Genomic DNA, 22033 nt, shown 5'->3' with positions numbered 1-22033 from the left:
CTCCCCAGTCTTCCTCCAGACTCTGGCACCTTGATTTCCGAATGACATGCAGAATTTGCTTTCATCCGAAAAAAGTACTTTGGACCACTGAGCAACAGTCCAGTGCTGCTTCTCTGTAGCCCAGGTCAGGTGCTTCTGCTGCGGTTTCTGGTTCAAAAGTGGCTTGACCTGGGGAATGCGGCACCTGTAGCCCATTTCCTGCACACCCCTGTGCATGGTGGCTCTGGATGTTTCTACTCCAGACTCAGTCCACTGCTTCCGCAGGTCCCCCAAGGTCTGGAATCGGCCCTTCTCCACAATCTTCCTCAGGGTCCGGTCACCTCTTCTCGTTGTTCAGCGTTTTCTGCCACACTTTTTTCTTCCCACAGACTTCCCACTGAGGTGCCTTGATACAGCACTCTGGGAACAGCCTATTCATTCAGAAATTTCTTTCTGTGTCTTACCCTCTTGCTTGAGGGTGTCAATAGTGGCCTTCTGGACAGCAGTCAGGTCGGCAGTCTTACCCATGATTGGGGTTTTGAGTGATGAACCAGGCTGGGAGTTTTAAAGGCCTCAGGAATCTTTTGCAGGTGTTTAGAGTTAACTCGTTGATTCAGATGATTAGGTTCATAGCTCGTTTAGAGACCCTTTTAATGATATGCTAATTTTGTGAGACAGGAATTTTGGGTTTTCATGAGCTGTATGCCAAAATCATCCATATTAAGACAATAAAAGACCTGAAATATTTCAGTTAGTGTGCAATGAATCTAAAATATATGAATGTTAAATTTTCACCATGACATTATGGAAAATAATGAACTTTATCACAATATGCTAATATTTTGAGAAGGACTTGTATGTTTATGTTTATGCATTTGGCAGTGTTACCTAGAGGCCTTGCGGCTGGATTACCAGTGACAGATAATAGTATTCGATAGCTCTTTTGATGGCTAGATGAATCTTCTTTCACCCGAATCTTGCCTTGAACCAGTGATGTGAATCCTTGAATTTCTCGAAAAAGCTAAGGATCCAAAAGAGGATTTATGTTGCTCTGCTCAACAGGGGACAAATGAGAAAGGTCAACTGAAACACCCTCTGATGTGCTAGTTGGAAAGAATTTCTCATTCACCTCTGCATCCTTAACTGCACGCACAAATAACTCCTGGTGCACAAGCTCCTGTCGACTGTGAAACTCTTTCAACAGGTTGACATGAAATGTCTGATATTTCTTAGCTCTTTCTGGCATGTGCAGTTCATAAACAACTTTACTCACTTGTTTGGTGATCTCATATGGTCCAAGCCATTTTGTCAGCAGCTTGTTATTGCTGGTAGGAAGTAGTAACATTACCTTCTGGCCTGGATGGAAGACCCTATCTCTGGCCTTCTGATCACACCAGGTCTTTTGATGTTGTTGAGCTGCCTTCATGTTGTCCTGTGCAAATTATGTCATTTCCTGCAGTCTCTCCCTCATGTTGATGACATATGCTGCAATGTTTTCACCCTCTTCTTTGGGGTCTTCCCAGCAGTCCTTCAGCAGATCCAGTGAGCCCCTCACTTGGCGCCCATACAATAGTTCAAAGTGTGAGAAGCCTGTGGACACCTGCGGAACCTCCCGGTAAGCAAATAGCAGGTAAGGCGGCCATTGGTCCCAGTCAGCCCCTGTGTCAGAGACAAACTTGCGTAGCATATTTTTGAGAGTCTGGTTATATCTTTCCACTAGCCCATCCGTTTGGGGGTGATAAGGGGTGGTCTTAAGTCCCTTAATCCCTAACAACTTGTACACCTGCTTCAATAATTTGGACAAAAGGTTTGTCCCACAATCTGTAAGAATTTCTCTTAGTATTCCTACCCTAGAGAAAAGCTGCAGGAGACAGTTAGCAACATGGCGGGCTTTAATGGATCTAAGTGGAAAGGCCTCCGGGTACCATGTAGCGTAATCACATATTACCAATATGTAACGATAACCTGTAGAGCTCCTTTCTAATGGACCCACAACGTCCATGCCTAGCCTTTCAAAAGGCGTCTGAATGATTGGCAGTGGTTGTAGCTGAGCTCGGGCTACTCCTTTGCCTGAAGTCAACTGACACTTTTCACAGGAACTACAAAACTTAGAAATCTGAGTATACATTCCTGGCCAAACAAAACAGCTGCTGATCCTACTCATTGTCTTGTGAAAAGCCATATGACCTGCCCAGGGAATTGAATGCCCCAGCTCCATCACTTTGTGCCTGAAATGTTGTGGGAGGGCTAAAGCTTCACACTTTCCTTTTTTCTGGTATAAGATGCCTCCTTTAATCATGTAAACTGCTTCTTCCAGAAGGTTTACCTGGCCCTGATGAGTTCCCTCGACCCCTGTCACCTTTTCAAACCAGGGTTTTAGAGTAGGATCATCCCTCTGATGTGCCCCTAAATCTGAGGGAATGTCAAACTCAAATAGGTTCTTTAGCTAAGACAACGGTGCTTCTTAGTCTTTCCCACCTCTGCTTCCAGAGACTCCCCAAAGAAGGGCAGCTCTTCCAGTCCTGTTTTTGCACTTTGTGCTCTTGTGACTACATGACAAGGTTTCATTGATTCTGCTGGTTTTGCTTTATACTTAACTAAGCTCTAGGTGTCTCTGTCAGTGAAAACTTGGTCTGACTGATGTATAAGGTCAAATAGAGTGGGGATATCATTCCCAAGTATAACTGAATATGGCAAAGAGGGGACTACCGCTACCTGCAACAGGTACGTCTGACCTCCCACTGTCAAATAAACCTCAGCTGTAGGGTAAACATGTTCATCTCCATACACACAACGTATTTTAGCCCCCACCCCACTTAGCTTTTCTTCTGAGATCAAGCTAGCAAGCACTAGAGACTGGAAGCACCCAGAGTCAAGCAAAGCTTCCTCTTTTTGCCCATTAACTAGAACAGGAACAGTACAAACTTTATTTTCTACCATCTTTGTAGCTGGTCTTGGAACTACACACAAAAGAAATGGCTCTTATTTCAGGGCAGGGCAAAAGTGTTGTGTATGGCCAAAGTTATTACAATTATAACATCTTATATCTTGGACTGATGACTTGGGAAATTACTTTTTAACATGGTGAGGTCTTTGGGAGAGAGGCTGCCGTGAACTAGAAACATTTCTGGCCTGGACTTGACCAGACCCCTGTTCACCCCCAGTGGACTTACTTGGTTGGGCATAGTGGGTCTCGCGGCCAAAATAGGTGCTCTTGCTCCCCTTCCTGGCTGATGTGAAAACCTCTGCCAGGCCAGCTGCTTCTTTTGCCGTTTTCGGGTCACGCTCACGTATCCAGATCACCAACTCTGGATTAACCATTCTCAGAAACTGCTCCAGAATTATCCTCTCAGATATTTCTTGTACAGTAGATCTTTCAGGTTTAACCCATCCTGAAAACAAGTCTTTCAATCTTACATAAAGTTCACGTGGCGTCTCACCTGGCTCAACCCTCAGGGATCTGAAGCGGAGTGTCAGCCGTGATCTCATACTTTGCAAAAATTGCTTCTTTCACTTTGTCATAGTTCTCCGAGTCTGCTATATCCATAAGAACAAAAGCTGTGCGAGCTTTCCCTGTTAACAGGGGGATGAGACGAACAGCCCACTCTTCTCTGGACCAGCAGCACACCTGGGCCATCCTCTCAAATGTGAAGACATTTTGGTTCAATTATAGACCTGGGACCATGGGCCACCTGGATGTCACCACCATCTGATTAATTTCCATGTACTTAAGATGTTTTGGGGAGAGGTAGTGCTTCAGAATAGTCCAGTTTATCAATTACAGCCTTTACTTGAAGCTAAATTTGTTGAAATTGATGCTGCATGCTTTTCCATGTTTGTTCCTGGCGAGATAAATCTTTCTCCATCTTCTGGTCTCTGGCTGCCTGAGACTGCAAAAGAGATTTCACCAAATCTGCCAGTTCCTCCAACCTGTCCTCAGGGTTGGCTGTTGCCAGGGCCTCTAGACCAGATGAAGCTCCAACTCCTTCAGGCTCGTCCTCTTGGCCTGGTTTTTTCCCACCTCTAGTCATCATCTTGTCACTGTAGCTTGAGCATCCCACTCCTGACACCACTTGTTACCTAGAGGCCTTGTGGCTGGATTACCATTAATAAATAATAGTAACGGCAGAAGAAGGTGGAAGTAGCAGTTGATTTATTCAGGCGCATACCATCAAGCCTAACAGCATCAAACCTCTTAACAAGACACAATTGCAGCCTTAAATAGGCACAGCTGATAAAAAAAGGACTAAACCATTCTCTACATGGAATTTAACATCTCACAACTTCCAACTCAAACATAAATTTTTATCAAATATATACATGTTCCCCCTTACTTTTTATAAATATTTTATACTTTTTTAAACCTACACACCCAAACAACATAAAACCTCACAAATACTAATTGCACAAATCCCCCACATTTTCCATGGTCTCTCCCGGAACCTATAAATGGTGTCTGGACCCCCAGGGAAGTATTTGTCCAAACACCCTGGAGAGGACACAGTAAAGACAGGTGAGTCACTTCCTTAGCACAACACTTCTCCTTCACTGACACTTTTAAACAAACTTTACACAAACACTTGCTCAAGTTTCACAACAGTAGACCTTATTTGCTCTGACTAACAATTCTCCTTTCACAGACACCCACGCCACTTCTTAATGAGGAGCAGCTGTGCAGAGCCTGGAACAAAAGGCTACATGCTCATCACTAAAATACTCAATAAATATTCAACAAAAGTTAAGCTTGTGTGCAAATGATTATGTGCAAATCCATGCCTAAAGTGCAGTGCTAAATAAAGTGTTTGTTAAAGTGCTAGATAAAGTGCTTTTAATAAAGTGCAAAGGTGCTTTTAAAGTGCTATGAATTACTTAAATAGGGATAGTCCACGTAATGAAGACCTCTTCATTACAGGCAGCCTTTATATGAAATAGCGTACAAATGAGGATATACCAGTCAGTCAGTCATTTTCTACTGCTTATTCCATAGTGGGTTGCGGGGGAGCTGGTACCTATCTCCAGCAGCAGTCTATGGGCGAGAGGCAGGGTCCACCCTGGACAGGTCAAGGATATACCAATGTAATGATATAATGATAGCAGATGCTCTCTAAAGAGCTGGGGCTTCAAGGATTTCTTGAAGACCCATGGTTCTGGTACTGTGCCACCATGCACACAGTGAAAGATGTGTAGTTAAAGATTTCTTTTATCACAATCAATCTGAGCCCAAATCTGAATTCATTTGGGTTTGACTTCACATTGACAAGAAATATGTGTGCTGTTTTCATTTTGCAAAGATCTTGTAACACAGTGACACTACTGTATTGCGTAAAAGTCAAATGTAGAGGCAGAAAATAAAGAATGATGTATAGTTATCTTATTCTCCTCCAATCATTTGGCTTAAGCTAATGAGCCACCTCTGTGGCTCCTTTGGTAATCACACCATCACCCTGCTTTTCAGTTCCCCATCTTATCAGCCCCAGTTTATATCATAGTTGAAGAGGAGTTAAGGGAATGAATATTTCAGGAGCTGAGTGAGCACAAAGTACCGCCAGGGCTTCATACCATCTTGTTTGCACTTACTGCAGCCATTATGTTTACAAGCAGCATTTGTATTTATCACCAGGCCTGGATGCTTAGAAACAATCACAAACCAAACACAGGCAGAGAAATAACAAGGTTTGGGTTGACATGTGAAGAAAAACTGAGGTGAAGTGCTGACATGCTGATGTCTTAGCAGATAACACTTAAATCATTTTCCTCCGAAACTTCACTGGTAAGGGTTCAAAGAGATATAGCCATAATACAAATTTTTGGAGTAAGTAGTGGTGTTTGAAGTTATTTTATGGGATTTTGCTGTAAGGCCCAGAATTGATTTGCAGAAGGGATAAAAGGAAGATACTTTATCTTCAGAGCTTTGTAGGAAAAAGCTTAGCATCCAATGGTAGTTCCGCCAATATGCCTGCAGGGCATGGAGGTAGGGTGAGAGGGGGGTTGCTGGCATTGACATTATATACCAGAATGAATTGTGCTGAGTTTACACCTCCTGCTGCTTACGTTCTGCTCTTTCATAATCTTTCATGAACCATACAATGTTTTATTTAATGTCCTGGGTCAGAAAGAAACTTGAGAAAAAACATATTAATAATGAAACGTCTAGTACTGGGGAGGGAAAGGAGAAGACGAAGAAGAAAAACTTGTTTGAGGATTCTTAGCAAACAGGTCAGAAGACCTTTTGAAGTCTGCTGCTTCAGTGCAGTCAATAGTTTAAGAACTTGTGTTATTTCTGAGTGTAAGGCCAGCTTGGACTTTTTCTCACTTGAAAATGCCAAATATCTGTTGCTGCTGCCCAGCGTCTCACTGCAGTCCCTGAAAGGCTATTCAGACTGCCAAGAATAACCCCCTCTCAGTATATTAAGTTGGTGTTTTAGAGAAAAACAGTCTATGACAGAAAGATTATTCTTTAAATACCCCTTGGTTTAAAAACCAAAAGCTGTACTTGCACTAATAACTACAATAACTAGATGAGTAAATAGTTTTAGCTTCCACTTGTTTTTTTTTTTTTTTTTTTTTAGAAAGAAGAAGGTCAGCTGGATTCTTGTGTTCATTTTATATTGTTTATGATTTCCCTCAGCGTGTTCTTTTGACATAAGCTGTTGCTCTTAATGTCTAGGGGAGCAAACATATGCTGTGGCCATAAATGTTTGTTTTCCGTGGTGGATTTTCATGTGCGCTCTGTTTGAATATGTAAAGATAGCAAGATCCTGGCCTCTCTGCCTCCCAGCTCTTAATTACTTAATAACAGCCATTATTTGAACTGAAGGCTAAATATTTGGCAGTATGACATTATAACTGCCTTACTGTAGGGATGTAATGAACCTATTGTATTGTAATTATCATTTGTAAATCCATTACAGCCATCAATATTGTCATTGTTTTGTTGAATTGTAAATGGTAATGCAAAAAAGACAATATTATGGCATCAGTCAGTTCTCCTGCAACAAAAATGTTTATTGTCAACATTATTATCATCAGGACAGAGCACCATGGGGGTGGGAGGGCCTGTTATATCTGTAGCGCTTATTATTCTTCCATCAAATCAATTGATTTTCAGGAGGCCTGAACAAGCTCAAAAAGCCATATAATTAATTAAAACCGTGGATAGAGGATAGCCCAACAGCACCCCCTAATCTCCAGTGTCTAGAATCAGTTTTAGCTAGAGCACATATAGAAAAATCCAATGAGGACAACCTCCTGGAGTTTCCTGTTGTGACTGTCTCGTCAAACTGTTTCATGCATAAAGTCTAATATTAACATTTTGGCTGTTTTGCTGTGTATAAGTGGACCCTCTGCTACTATAAAGGTATTCCAAGTAAGCTGACTGGCTAGTTTAAACTTAAACAGCCAAACACTATGACAACTGGGAAAACCTTAAATTGCATTGCATTAGTCATGGGTGTTTAAAGAAGAACAGGACTTTTCTTGTCCTTCTGCATGTAGATGAGAAAAAAAAAAGTTGTTTCTTCATTATGAGGCCAAACATACAGCTGCTACATCATTCAACACTTGGTTCTTTTTACATTCACTGCCTTTTGGATGTATCGAATGTATCAAAATGTCTTTTCTCATGAGTTCAAAGGACAATAAAAAAAAAAAAAAACAGAGTGTTTAACAGCATGGTATTCAAAGATGGATTTAAGTGGTAATACTGACTGGACAGCCATACCTTCCTTAAAATAAAAAAAACCAACTCCATGAACAACTGAGTGGACTTTGCCATAGATTCTAGAGAATAAATGAAGATGATTGGTGTGTGATCAACAGAGCTGGAATGTATGCCCACATGTGAGCCACACATGCAATTTCTCAACTTGCTCTGAGACGTCAGTTTGCTTTCTGATGCAAAAGCTCCATGTCAGAGCATCTGTGCCTTCAGAGGAAAGTCCAGGGGCCGCGTAACTTATTCATGACTCTCCTGGCGCTATATGTCCCAGGTCTCTCCCTGTAACCTGTGTTGGCTCACAAACCAACCCTTTGCCTTTCCCTACGCTTCAGCTCGCTCATCCTGTTTAAAAAGTAAACAGCCAGTTGCATCCGTGCTAATAATTCATAGGCCTGGAGAGAGGAAGGTGTTTATGTGGGGATATGAGATGCTATTAGCATCTCCACCACTATGGAACAAGGTCCTGTTTAAGCTGATCCCACCTTTATTTTGCACATTTCAAATTGTGTATAGTACAGTAGTTATTGTTTTTCAGCAACAGCAAAATGTAGTGGTCATCATGAGTGGTGTCATTAGGAATGTATTACCGGAGAAAGTGTTCTAGGAGGGAAAAATAAAACTCTAGTTCCACATGTCATGGCTCAGGTGTGAATGTCTGAAATTGTGTTTATTTGATGCAGGACATTACTGCATATGATCATATGCAATCAGACAATCTATCTATCAGAGATGTTCACAAGTCAATTTTTATAAGTCCAAGTGCAGTCTTAAGTCTTTGAAGGGCAAGTTCAAATCATGTCTTTAATGACTGAAATAAACATTTTCTCATTAAATCCCCAACATCTAGTGCACCTTTAACCATGCATTGCTGTTGCTTAGGATTCCAAACATTTATTTGTCCTTAGGTCAAAATGATCACATTTAACATTTAATTCTACTAAAGGATGTTTTGTATTATTTTGACTTTATCAAATGAAATATTCTAATGGGGTAACAATAGAAATAGAAATAGGCATTATGTTCTAAGAAAAATAATAGATAGAGATTTGACCTGTTAGGGGGTAGTGGTGTTCTTGTGGTTAGCAACCAGGCCATTTGCGTCCTGGAGAGACCCCCAGTACCCTGGTTCAAAATTACAGCCTGCCATTCTGGGTCCCTGAGCAAGACTCTGGGCACCGCACAATGGCAGCCCACTGCTCCCTAACTGATGGGTTACATGCAGAGGATAATTTCTCCAGTGTGAGATCAATACAGTCTAAATTATATATTAAATATGTTGAATTCCTGAAGAAAGTGTTTTTTGTCTTTTGTAATAATTAAATTAACACCTGTTAAGACAGTTCTTCATACTGTCCACTCCATTATAGATTGTACTAAATAGAGTTTGGAGGGTTATCTTCTCCCTCTGAGCTGGAGAATTGGTAATATTAAGAAACCATTTTCTAAATGCACATTTTAAAACTTTGTTTTCATTTCTACTCAGTAAAGATGTTAAAATTTAAGATGGAAATTGCAATATAATGATCAAGACAGACTGTACTCCATAAATAAATGTGTTAAATTTCCGAATGAACGGAACAGGAAGTTTGCTTTTATTGTTGGAGCTAAATTAGCTACAAGAGAATATCAGATGTATTTTGTTCTGAAATGATCCAAAGTCATTTAATACAGCGTTCAAGTAAAAAAAAAAAAACATCTATGTGGTTATTATTATGAAGCTACAGCTAAAATAAACAGATTGTTATGATCCATTACCAGCCCAAAATCCACTAAGGTCACTGGTTAATAATTAAGTACTTTTGTTCCCAGTTAAACATGCAAAGCAACTGCCATCTTTAGCTCAAAAACTGGATTGCTTTTACTCTTCATTTCATGGGATAAAAACAGTGTCTAGGACTCAAGTCTCAGATCAGGAGTATAAGTCAAGTCTCAAGTCCTTAGTCTAAGACAACTAAGAAGTGTTATTTTTGTAACTTAAATGCGACTGGAGTCAGAGACTCAAGTCTCTCCCTCTGTCTGTCTGTCTGTCTGTCAGAGTTGATGGGAAGATGGACGGAGCTAAATCCCATCCACATAATTACATGGTTGTAGCATTTTAGCTGCAATACAACACAATAGCTGTGTCATCAGATTCAGTGTCTGAACTGGAGCAACATTCCATTTGGTGATGTTGGGGGAAGGGACTGAATTGCAATGAATGAACAGCTCACCTTTTCCTCATGAGCACTGTTATTCAGTTTTAGGTAATGGAATCATTCCTCAGAGAGTTTGGTCCATATTGACATGATAGCATCATACAGATGCTGCAGATTTGTCGACTGGACATCAATGATGCAAATCTCCCGTTCCACCACATCCCAAAGGTGCTCTATTAGACTGAGATCTGGTGAATGTGGAGACCATTTGAGTACAGTGAACTCATTGTCATGTTCAAGAAACCAGTCTGAGATGATTTGTGCTTTATGACATGGTACGTTATCCTGCTGGAGGTAACCATCAGAAGATGGGTACACTGTGGTCATAAAGGGATGCACATGGTCAGCAACAATACTCAGGTAGGCTGTGGCATTGACACGATGCTCAATTGGTACTAAGGGGCCCAAAGTGTGCCAAGAAAATATCCCCCACACCCTTACATCACCACCATCAGCCTGAACCGTTGATACAAGGCAGGATGGATCCATGCTTTCATGTTGTTCATGCCAAATTCTGACCCTACCATCTGAATGTTGCAGCAAACATTGACTCATCAGACCTGGCAACGTTTTTTCTAATCTTCTATTGTCAAATTTTGGTGAGCCTGTGCAAATTGCAGCCTCAGTTTCCTGTTCTTAGCTGACAGGAGTGGCACCTGGTGTGGTCTTCTGCTGCTGTAGCCCATCCGCCTCAAGGTTCGATGTGTTGAGCTTGAAAGCTCAAAAGCGACAGCAAGCTTCTTGGAACATATTTAATTTTCCTGGCATCTACGAAAGTGAACTTCACTCATTTGTAAATTCAACAAAACATAGGTATAACTGACCTTATGTGAAAGGTGGCTTCTTTTTGCACCTGTTTGGAATGACATAAACAACCAAAACGTCTGCAGTGGTGAAGCACCTATAGAAGTCTAGCTCTCTGTTGTAGCAGCCTAAATGAAGAGTTGACATTCCACCATAAAATAATACAGTTTAGCTTTTACACCTTGTGTGTTTCCTCTGACCTGATTTTTAAACACATCATATTAGCTCCAACAAACTAAATTTGAGTCTTCCTGTTGCAATATAAACTTCCACACTCTGTAGTGAATGTGATCTGGTAGTGTTTTTGAATGAGGCATTTACTAAGAATATCAGATAATTGGTTTTACCTGCAATCTCTAGTTGCTAGGCCATCACAGAAGCGTATGGAAAAGACAACGACATACACACACACACACACACACACACACGCGCTTACCAACACACAATTACTCAGATGTGTCATTGTTCTTGGTACTGACTTGACCCACATGTAGAACACACCCAGGAGACTAGAAAAGGTTCAAACCGTTTAATGTAGGTGAGAAATGCAAGGTGAGCCAGGAACTCGGCAACGGAAACACAGACCAGCCAGTGACGCCACGCTTCAACAACTTAATGGCTAAAAGTTCACGATCTCCTACATCATAATTTCTCTCGGTTGATGTTAATCTACGAGAAAAGAAAGCAGAAGGTTGAAGTTTTCCATCAGAGTCGGATTGTTGCAATAAGACTGCACCCACCCCCGCATCAGAAGCATCAACCTCCATTGTAAACTACTTTTGAAGATCAGGATGCACGAGGATGGGTGCCTGAGAGAATCTTTCTATTAAAGCAAGAAAGGCAGAGTTACAGGGGTTGGACAATGAAACTGAAACACCTGGTTTTAGACCACAATAATTTATTAGTATGGTGTAGGGCCTCCTTTTGCGGCCAATACAGCGTCAGTTCGTCTTGGGATTGGCATATACAAGTCCTGCACAGTGGTCAGAGGGATTTTAAGCCATTCTTCTTGCAGAATAGTGGCCAGATCACTACGTGATACTGGTGGAGGGAAACCTTTCCTGACTCGCTCCTCCAAAACACCCCAAAGTGGCTCAATAATATTTAGATCTGGTGGCTGTGCAGGCCATGGGAGATGTTCAACTTCACTTTCATGTTCATCAAACCAATCTTTCACCAGTCTTGCTGTGTGTATTGGTGCATTGTCATCCTGATACACGGCACCGCCTTCAGGATACAATGTTTGAACCATTAGATGCACATGGTCCTGAAGAATGGTTCAGTAGTCCTTGGCAGTGACGCGCCCATCTAGCACAAGTATTGGGCCAAGGGAATGCCATGATATGGCAGCCCAAACCATCACTGATCCACCCCCATGCTTCACACTGGGCATGCAACAGTCTGGGTGGTACGCTTCTTTGGGGCTTCTCCACAGCGTAACTCTCCCGGATGTGGGGAAAACAGTAAAGGTGGACTCATCAGAGAACAATACATGTTTCACATTGTCCACAGCTCAAGATTTTTGCTCCTTGCACCATTGAAACCGACGTTTGGCTTTGGGATGAGTGACCAAAGGTTTGGCTATGGCAGCCCGGCCGTGTATGTTGACCCTGTGGAGCTCCCGACGGACAGTTCTGGTGGAAACAGGAGAGTTGAGGTGCACATTTAATTCTGCCGTGATTTGGGCAGCCGTAGTTTTATGTTTTTTGGATACAATCCGGGTTAGCACCCAAACATCCCTTTCAGGAAGCTTTCTCTTGCGTCCACAGTTAATCCTGTTGGATGTGGTTCGTCCTTCTTGGTGGTATGCTGACATTACCCTGGATACCGTGGCTCTTGATACATCACAAAGACTTGCTGTCTTGGTCACAGATGCGTCAGCAAGACGTGCACCAACAATTTGTCCTCTTTTGAACTCTGGTATGTCACCCATAATGTTGTGTGTGCTGGGATCCACAGCCATGGATTTCAACATTAAACTCTGGTACGGACTCTTCTGGAACTTTCAAAATAAATTGCATTTAACTGACTTCCAGCAACTGAGGAAAGGGGGGTAGCAGCAGACTTCCCATGATGCCACTGTCTGAATAAGAGCACCCCCTCTCCAACAAGACAACTTCTTTCCACACGGCCTCTAGTGGGACCGGTCAGGGGAGGCCCAGCGCGCTGATGTCTCTTTGCTGGCAAACAGACATAAACTCTTCAAACTGGATCCAAGAGTGTCATACGATCATCGATCATATGCAAAGAAAAGTACGAATGAAATACCGTCTGTGTATCCGGTATTTTCATTCATGACTGGGGGGTAATTACGGTACAAGCATTGCTTGACTTTCTCTCCGAGCCCTGTAGGAGCAGACAGGATGGGCCACCCAGCTACAGCTCCGGAGCTAACCCTTTTGTTCAGAGCGAACGCACCTTCAACCCCCCGCGAAGCTACCGAGCTAACCGTTTGTTGACTGTGAATACTTTATTCAAACTTCGCCTTTGGACAACGTTTCCTCACCACGGTTCATGAGGTTAAGTGTTTTGGGCAGAGACAGATTTAGGATGAAATGATCTCAACGTTTGTCATTTTATGAAGTTTGGTTTGTTTGTGTGAAACTCGGGTATCTTAGTGCTAGCAGGCTATCTGCAGCACACGTGCCCGGGTTGTGTTCTTTGTGTGTTTTTAAAGTTAAGACAAACTTTACTTGAAGGGTGATTTTAAACAGAAGATTGATCATAACGCGTTGTCCGCGCTTATGCATTTTAACCCTTTTATTAACGGTATTTTAAAGGTATGTGTTGATTCTGGTGCTAAGCTATTAGCTTCTTTTGTTAGCTCAAATGCTAACTGGTAAGAACACGTGCTTGCTACTAAAGAGTATTTAACAGAAAGGTTGTTAGTTTTCAAGCTAGTGAATAATAGTCCCTGAACATCATTTACTAGAACACCATTAAGCTCCATTTCTCCAGAAGGATGTGGCTCTTTTCCAAAATACACCCTTAATAATATTTCTTCAAATATTATTTCAATAAATAAAGACAGCTAATTAGACACCATTGAGAAATGGTCATCCAGGAGGTTGGTTTTATTTAGCAGATCATTATTTAAAACATTATTTTATTAAAATAATATTTTATCTGATTTTGCATTGTGAGTGGTTGTCTAAACATTTGCTGATTATTGCTTAAGTTGGTTCCAAGACTAACTTAACTTCCCTTCCAGATTCTTCAAGATAATCCTTGGTCCTCAAACATAAATAACATTGCATGGTAATGTTGCTTCACTCTTTTTAGGTCATGGTTTTCAATTATCTTTAATCAACTTGTTTATATTGGATATAGCCCATTAATCTTTGTTATTCTTTAATTCTGCTTGGTAGTTTAGTTGGATTGTTTTAGCATAGTAAAGAGTTTGTTGATTGAAATATGTTTGACTTTGAGTTGACTTATTTTTGTTAATAAATTCTTGTATTTTAAGAAATTGTGTGAATTCATTCCATATATGTCCAGAGTTTATGCTGTTCAATAATGTCAGAGCTCGTCTCACACCTTTCTATTTTGTCCTAATACCATCGCCTTAAAGGGCTGGTATTCACAGGACAACCCTTAACAGACCGAAATATTATTTGATAAAATATTAAAATATGAATATTAAATATTAAATAATATTGTCAGATTCATAATTCCAACATATGGCGTCCGGTGGGCATTATCATGATGTCCGGTGGGCATTATCATGAACAGCTTGCACTGTACATAAATGCGAATGAATAAACCACAACTGCACATTATTGATGTACCAAGTGATTAGCTTAAAACCAGCTGTCACTGGTCACAATAGGACTCAAAATATCAGAGTTCATGTATCCATTCAGGAACTTTATAGTTTGTTTTATGGTTTGAAAGAACAGGATTTTTGCCAGATTAAATCCCAAATTTAATCTAATCACCCTGCCTGCCATAAGGGGGGGTGAATCAAAAGTCAAATTGCAATTATTACCCTCAGGAGGTGTAGCAATTTTCTTTTTCCTTTGCATTTTAAACAAAATTCCCTTAAAGGTTAAGAGTAGTGTCTAATCACTAGTTCCTCCCAAGAAAGGTGAAAAATTAATGCTAAAATCACAAAATATCCTTAGAGAAAGGAGTAGCATTGTAACACTTGGAGCATAGTGTTGTCATAAGTCACAGGTTGAATGATCAACTGGTGCACCCATTTTACAATCAAATGTTTCCAATATATGTATAGTCAGATATACATATATAGCTGGACATACATTTGTTAGATGTTGTTGCTTTTAGCAATATTCTGATAACTTTGTTGTTGGCTTTTAGTGTCTGCCAGAATGATGGAATCAAAGTCCATTATTAATTCAGCAGTGGAGATGCAGAAAGTGGTGGTTGCTGATCTCATCCGTTTGTCTCCAGATGAGCGGGATGCTTTAAATCAGTTTGACCTTGCTGCATGTGATAAACAGATTCAAGAATTACTTGACCTAATTGAAAATCCAACTAGAGAGAGATTCTGATTCAGATGTTGTTGGTAGGCTTACCTTGTTGTATCAGCAGAAATCACAACTGGAAGCTAAAAGATATCTTCAGTTACAGACTAACCATCAGATGACTCTTCAAAGGGAGAATGCTGCAAAGCTTGAGCTCTCAAAAGCTGAGGAGAGGACCAAGAAAGCTGAAGCAAAGTTAGTGGACCTGAAGGCAGATGAGCTCAAGAAAGCTTCATCCCAAAAGCAGGAACAGACTCCCACCGTTCAGGTACCAAATTTGCATTTTCACTCACAGCAGCTGCAGCAGCCACAGCAGGGGGCAGACTCAGACAGCAGGCATCCAGCACCTAGGTCAGTGTCTCCCTTTCCTAAATTTAGTCAAAGTGTTCAACTTACTTCCACAGACCTTAACAAAAGTGTTGGAAGTCAAATGGTCTCCAGTGGTGTCCTGCCAAATTCCATTGCAGTGAACAACCATCAAGATGACCAAGTGCCGGACTCGGCATGCACAAGTGGTCCAATTCGGTGGGAGGGGCACCGTTCCAGCCTGATCGGCACCCTCTCCCTTCTGACTCTGTGTCGACCCCTAGGGACCAGGAGAGATGCTCATGGTTCTCAGGTGACTCAATCCAATCTGACCGACCACCACGTGCACGAGTCCATTCATTAGAAAGCTCTCATTTAAAGGATGAGAAAACTTGTTTCCTTCCCCAGAGGTTAGGTCAGGATCTTCCACCATTTCATGAACCTAACCAACGTGACTTCTCAGATGAACGTGGTCCACCTTGGGAGCAGTTTCAAACAGCTTGAATCGCTTGCTAAAGACATAGAAGTTTTTTATCCAGGTAGCCAGGAGTCAAATATTGATGCTTACCTGCTTGAGGTTGAACATTGTCTCCTTGACTTGCGTTTTCCTTCTGATCGTGAAAAGCCAAGGCTTATTTGGAAAACAACAGCTAAGAGTGTTCATGTGTTCATAAAAACTCTTCCTCCCGAAATTAGTGACAGATATCCAGCTCTCTGTCAGGCTCTCAGAGAAGAGTACTATGTTTACAGAGATGAAGCCGCTGCCACTATTGATGCTTTGACAGTTTTGCAAAAACAAGATGAACCTCCCAGAGAATATTTCCACCGTTTAAAGACAGCTTATTTTCAGGGATGTTATTCTCCAGGTCTTAAAGAAGACCACACTTTCAAGTCATTGTTTCTTCACAACCTCCATGTTAGCATGCAGTATGAAGTGACCATGCATTGCATAACAGAGAATCTCTCCATGCAGGAGACTCGTAGATATGCTCAGCTTGTGTGGGAAACGTATCCGTTCAGACAGAGCAGGAAAAGGCAAGGTTAGAGTGTTAAACATTCAAACTGAGAACAGGCCTAAGAAGAAGCGCAAAGTAAGTCCCCAAGTGATGCAATTCCAACATGTGCATTTCAATATTTTGAGCAAAACTGTGCTCTTACCCTGCTAACTGAACCTTCACACTCTGCTCTTACTGGTGCAATGTGCAATCAATGAAGACTGGCTACCAGGCTGGTCCAATTTAGCCTTGAAACCTCCCACACTAAAATGACAGGTGTTTCAGTTTCATTGTCCAACCCCTGTAACTTATTTAGTCCAAATGAATGTGGTTCTGGTTGAGGTAAGTTTAAAGAAGCAGCTGTTTGATTGTAGTTCTTTATGAATCTGCGATACAAATTGGCAAATCCCAGGAACCTTTGAGTTGGGTTAGGGTTGTCAGGAACGGGCCAGTCTGGGACAGCATTAATCTTGTTCGGGTCCGATCGAACCTGCCCACCCTCAAGGATGATGCCCAAGAAGGTTACTGATGGTTTGTGGAACTCGCATTTCTCTGCCTTAACAAATAATCCATTTTCCAAGAGACACTGGAGGACCAGACGGATGTGACGATGGTGCTCAGACATGTTCTTGGTGTAGATCAGGATGTTGTCAGAATAGACAAATACAAAAACGCTTAAGAAAATGTCAGAGGACGTCATTCACCAGAGCTTGAAACACCGCAAGAGCATTGCATAGGCCAAAGGGCATGACTAAATATTCAAAATGACCCAGGGGGGTCTTGAAAGCTGTCTCCACTCATCTCCTTGGCAGATTATGACAAGGTGGTAAGCATTGCGAAAATCCAATTCAGTGAAAGCAGTTGAGTTATGAACGAGCTCAACGGCTGACGAGATGAGGGGAAGAGGAAACTTCTTCTTAATTCTGATCTGATTTAGACCCCGGTAGTCAATACAAGGACGGAGGGAGCCGTCCTTCTTACTTACAAAGAAGAAGCCTGCCCCCAGTGGTGATGACTAGTGATGAATGATTCCAGCAGCAAGAGACTCATTAATGTAAGTTTCCATGGATTGTTGTTCAGAATGGGAGATGTTATACAGTCTGCTTGAAGGTAGCGAGGCTCTAAGATGAAGATCTATCGGACAATTGTAAGGGTGATGTGGAGGTAATGACTGGGCTTTGCTCTTACTGAAAACTTGTTTGAAATCGTGGTGCTCCTCAGGCAGAAGAGTTAGGTCTATGGGGTCAACCTCATCTGGCTTTGCCGTTGGCAGGCTTGGCCGGACGGCAGACTGCAAACAGGAGGAGAGACAGTTAGTGGACCAGCACTCTATTCAGAGTTCAGAACAGTTGAGATGAGGGTTATGAAGTTGCAATCAGTTGAAGGCTAAAACAACAGATGACTGAGTAATAGGAAAGACGAAGAAGGTAATGTATTCTCTGTGGTTACCTGAGATGATTAACTCCATGGGTTTGGTTTCATGAGTTATTTTCGGCAGGGCCTTTCCATCCAGAACAGAAACATTAAGAGGCGTAGACGGGTATTATTTTGATCTTAGCTTGAGCCACAAGGTTTTGGTCACTTAGGTTCTGTTGGCATCCAGAATCAATCAGAGGAGATAGACTGAGGCTGTCGTTGTTAAATAAAAGTACGGCTGGCATGATGGTCCGCCAGTTCCCCCGTTATGACGGGTGGACCCTCTCTTTTAGGCGAATTGGACAGGAAGCAATGAAGTGACCAGGTGAACCACAGTAAATGCACTGGTTTGACTCTCTTCAGCGCCACCGTTCCTCTGGGGAAAGCCTGGTCTGCCCGATCTGCTTGGGTTCAGGTTCTGAGGAGGTGGGACTAAAATGTGGCCGAGGAGGAGTTGCACCTATGGGAGGAGAAAAGGGACAAACAACAGATCTCTCAAGTCCGGATCTTTTTTTCTCTCTTATCCTGTTATCTATTCTAGCAGCTAATGGTATCAGCTTGTTAAGAGTCTCAGATTTGTCTAGTGGAGCTAGTTCATCCTTTAATGATTTATCTTATGATTGAAAAAAGGCCACTTTAAGTGCATGTGTCTCAGCCGGAGGCGGCTGCCAATGTGCAAAACTCAATTGAGAACTTGGAAATGGGTCTATTTCTTTGCCTTAGTGACCACAAGCGACAGGGCACACCCGTTTGGTCATGAAGGTCTGTTTAAATTCCTTCACCAAATCATCAAATGTGCATCCAAATCTATTATAATCTGTAAAGCAGGCTTCTGTCCATCTTAAAGCTTTACTAATGAGCAGACCAAGAATATATATATATTTTTTTGCATCATCGTGACGAAAAGAATGAGGTGAACGGTTAAATACCAGGGACCACCGAAGAAGAAAATCCCCACAGATACCCTCCTCACCGGATAACTTTTCCGGGTTTGGTGAACTTACATCTTGAGAATGAGAGAGCAGCTTTGAGACCAGTAATTCTGCAGTGCTATCTGACGGAGAAGTTGACTGACTGACGTGGGTATTCAGCAGGCGGGTTGCCATCTGTTCTAATTGTTGATTGATATTCCTTTGTTGTTCCAAGAGAGCTCGGAGAGATGACTCATGCGACTGAAGTTATTGCTGTTGATCAGACAGAGCTCTCCTGAGTGTGTCTGCTGGGACAACTTGGCCTGAGTGTTCTGTCATAGCTTTTGGTACTGACTTGACCCACATGCAGAACACACCCAGGAGGCTAGAAAAGGTTTAAACTGTTTATTGTAGATGAGGAACGCGAGGTGAGCCAGGAAGTCGGGAATGGAAACACAGAGCGGGTTCTCTGCTGAGCATCTGAGGAGAAATGTAGAGTTAGAGGTGTGAAGGTTGAATCAGACAGTGGTTACTATGAGTGCTGCTTACTGGAGATGGTCTGGTGATCTGCCAGGGAGGAATTAGCAAGGCCCGGGAGTCTGAAGTCAGCCAGGGCGGATTGAGTCTGATCCAGGAGATTTGAATGGTCCAGGAGGATGACGAGTTCAAAGGGATGAATGGTTTCCCTGAGAGGGGAGAACGGTGGACGGTGAGCAGGCTTTAATCGCAGGGGAGGCGGAAGAATGAGGAGCCAGGAAGTCACCAGCCAGGAACTGCAAACTGAGGAGGGAACTGGAGTTCCTGCAGGTGAGCTCAGAGCCCATGAAACTGAGCTGGAACGGTATCAAGAGCTCGAAAGCAAACCTGGGAAGGAGAACAGCACAAGGTTAGAAGTTCTATACGGAACTTGAACATAGGATCTACAGAGGGCTAGAGGTTTTACCACTGTTGGTTAACACTCAGGCAAAGAATTGCTGGCAGCAGGCTCCTTATATACTCCTCTCCTGATGAGGCCAGCCACCATGCTCACTAACACCATTTGGTGGAGGAATAGTGGAATGCACAACGAAAGGAGACAGAGTCTCCCAGACTCCCACAACAAGATGGTTAAAGTCCACACAAACAGGTTATTATAACATCAATGTGACCTGCCAACTCTGGATTGAATCCGGAATTAATAAAAGTAATCACAAAATTAGGATACTGTCTTGAGATACCTGTTTTGTGGAGCAGAATTTTCCTCGCACATGTGGGTAACCATCAGCTCCATATGGTTTGCCTGAAACGCAGCGACAAGACACACTATAAAAAAAAATGAAAAAAGAAGAAGCTGTAAGATTTCCAGGCTGCAATTTAATTTCAAAATTGTACATTTTAGGCTGCCTAGGAAAAGCCATGTATTTTTTCCCTAATGCTTATTACTTAAGGAGTAACAAGGACAGATAATATTAGTAATATAATCTTACAGTAATCTTACAATAGCAGCAGCACTTACAAAAGAACGTCAGGTTTCCAGGCCTCAATGTATTCTGTTTATACTAAATAACAAACTTTTGTTGGATTTTTTGTGAATGATTCCAACTGACTGTACCCACCAGGGTTTCCTGACAGAGCATTCTTCTGATTTAATCCTATAAACACCACGGATGTAGCCATGTTTAAATGTCTCAATTCAGACCAAGGGAACCTTAAAGAAGTTATCTATTTATTGCTCATTTATCTTAAAATGGGCATTAACAGTGAACCCTACTATTACGTACCCTGCTGCGGAGTGGTTTAATTTCCCTAGCTAGCTTGCATAAATTGGCAGTATGTCACTTAGTAAAGAAGTGGCTAAAAAAACAGAAACAGATTCAGTGATTCTGAACTTCAATCATTTAGTTTAATGGTAAAGGTACAGGGGTTGGACAATGAAACTGAAACACCTGGTTTTAGACCACAATAATTTATTAGTATGGTGTAGGGCCTCCTTTTGCGGCCAATACAGCGTCAGTTTGTCTTGGGAATGACATATACAAGTCCTGCACAGTGGTCAGAGGGATTTTAAGCCATTCTTCTTGCAGGATAGTGGCCAGGTCACTACATGATACTGGTGGAGGAAAACGTTTCCTGACTCGCTCCTCCAAAACACCCCAAAGTGGTTCAATATTTAGATCTGGTGACTGTGCAGGCCATGGGAGATGTTCAACTTCACTTTCATGTTCATCAAACCAATTTTTCACCAGTCTTGCTGTGTGTATTGGTGCATTGTCATCCTGATACACGGTACTTCCTTCAGGATACAATGTTTGAACCATTGGATGCACATGGTCCTCAAGAATGGTTCGGTAGTCCTTGGCAGTGACGCGCCCGTCTAGCACAAGTATTGGGCCAAGGGAATGCCATGATATGGCAGCCCAAACTATCACTGATCCACCAACATGCTTCACTCTGGGCATGCAACAGTCTGGGTGGTACGCTTCTTTGGGGCTTCTCCACACCGTAACTCTCTCGGATGTGGGGAAAACAGTAAAGGTGGACTCATCAGAGAACAATACATGTTTCACATTGTCCACAGCCCAAGATTGTGCTCCTTGCACCATTGAAACCGATGTTTGGCATTGGCATGAAGTGACCAAAGGTTTGGCTATGGCAGCCCGGCCGTGTATATTGACCCTGTGGAGCTCCCGAAGGACAGTTCTGGTGGAAACAGAAGAGTTGAGGTGCACATTTAATTCTGCCGTGATTTGGGCAGCCGTGGTTTTAGGTTTTGTAGATACAATCTGGGTTAGCACCCAAACATCCCTTTCAGACAGCTTCCTCTTGCGTCCACAGTTAATCCTGTTGGATGTGGTTCATCCTTCTTGGTGGTATGCTGACATTACCCTGGATACCGTGGCTCTTGATACATCACAAAGACTTGCTGTCTTGGTCACAGATGTACCAGCAAGACGTGCACCAACAATTTGTCCTCTTTTGAACTCTGGTATGTCACCCATAATGTTGTATGCATTTCAATATTTTGAACAAAACTGTGCTCTTACCCTGTTAATTGAACCTTCACACTCTGCTCTTACTGGTGCAATGTGCAATCAATGAAGACTGGCTACCAGGCTGGTCCAATTTAGCCATGAAACCTCCCACACTAAAATGACAGGTGTTTCAGTTTCATTGTCCAACCCCTGTATTTCAACAAGGACCTAAAGAGAGCTTTGTAGGAACAAAAGCCTGCAAACTTCCAAGA

At 42.2% G+C, this 22033-nt stretch overlaps 1 long non-coding RNA gene across 5 annotated transcripts in view; it reads right to left on the bottom strand.

Moving 5' to 3' along the window:
- The window catches only part of LOC124873521, a 29004-nt gene that overhangs the window by 3256 nt on the left and 3715 nt on the right, over positions 1–22033 (bottom strand). For 2 of the 5 annotated variants that reach the window (XR_007039555.1, XR_007039553.1), the window contains exons 2-6: positions 19754–20112; positions 19360–19674; positions 18904–19290; positions 17933–18359; positions 17672–17774 (exon numbers count right to left, since the gene is read on the bottom strand). This is a non-coding gene — a long non-coding RNA (uncharacterized LOC124873521). Of the gene's footprint in view, positions 1–11241; positions 11365–17671; positions 17775–17932; positions 18360–18903; positions 19291–19359; positions 19675–19753; positions 20113–22033 lie in introns of those variants that run through there. The other 3 variants (XR_007039554.1, XR_007039556.1, XR_007039557.1) reach the window with 3 other exon arrangements.

This window comes from Girardinichthys multiradiatus, chromosome 9 (genome assembly GCF_021462225.1).
Source record: "Girardinichthys multiradiatus isolate DD_20200921_A chromosome 9, DD_fGirMul_XY1, whole genome shotgun sequence".
NCBI classification, from domain to species: domain Eukaryota; kingdom Metazoa; phylum Chordata; class Actinopteri; order Cyprinodontiformes; family Goodeidae; genus Girardinichthys; species Girardinichthys multiradiatus.
Note: the sequence above shows the minus strand (reverse complement) of the source record. Positions and strands in the feature narration are given on the sequence as shown.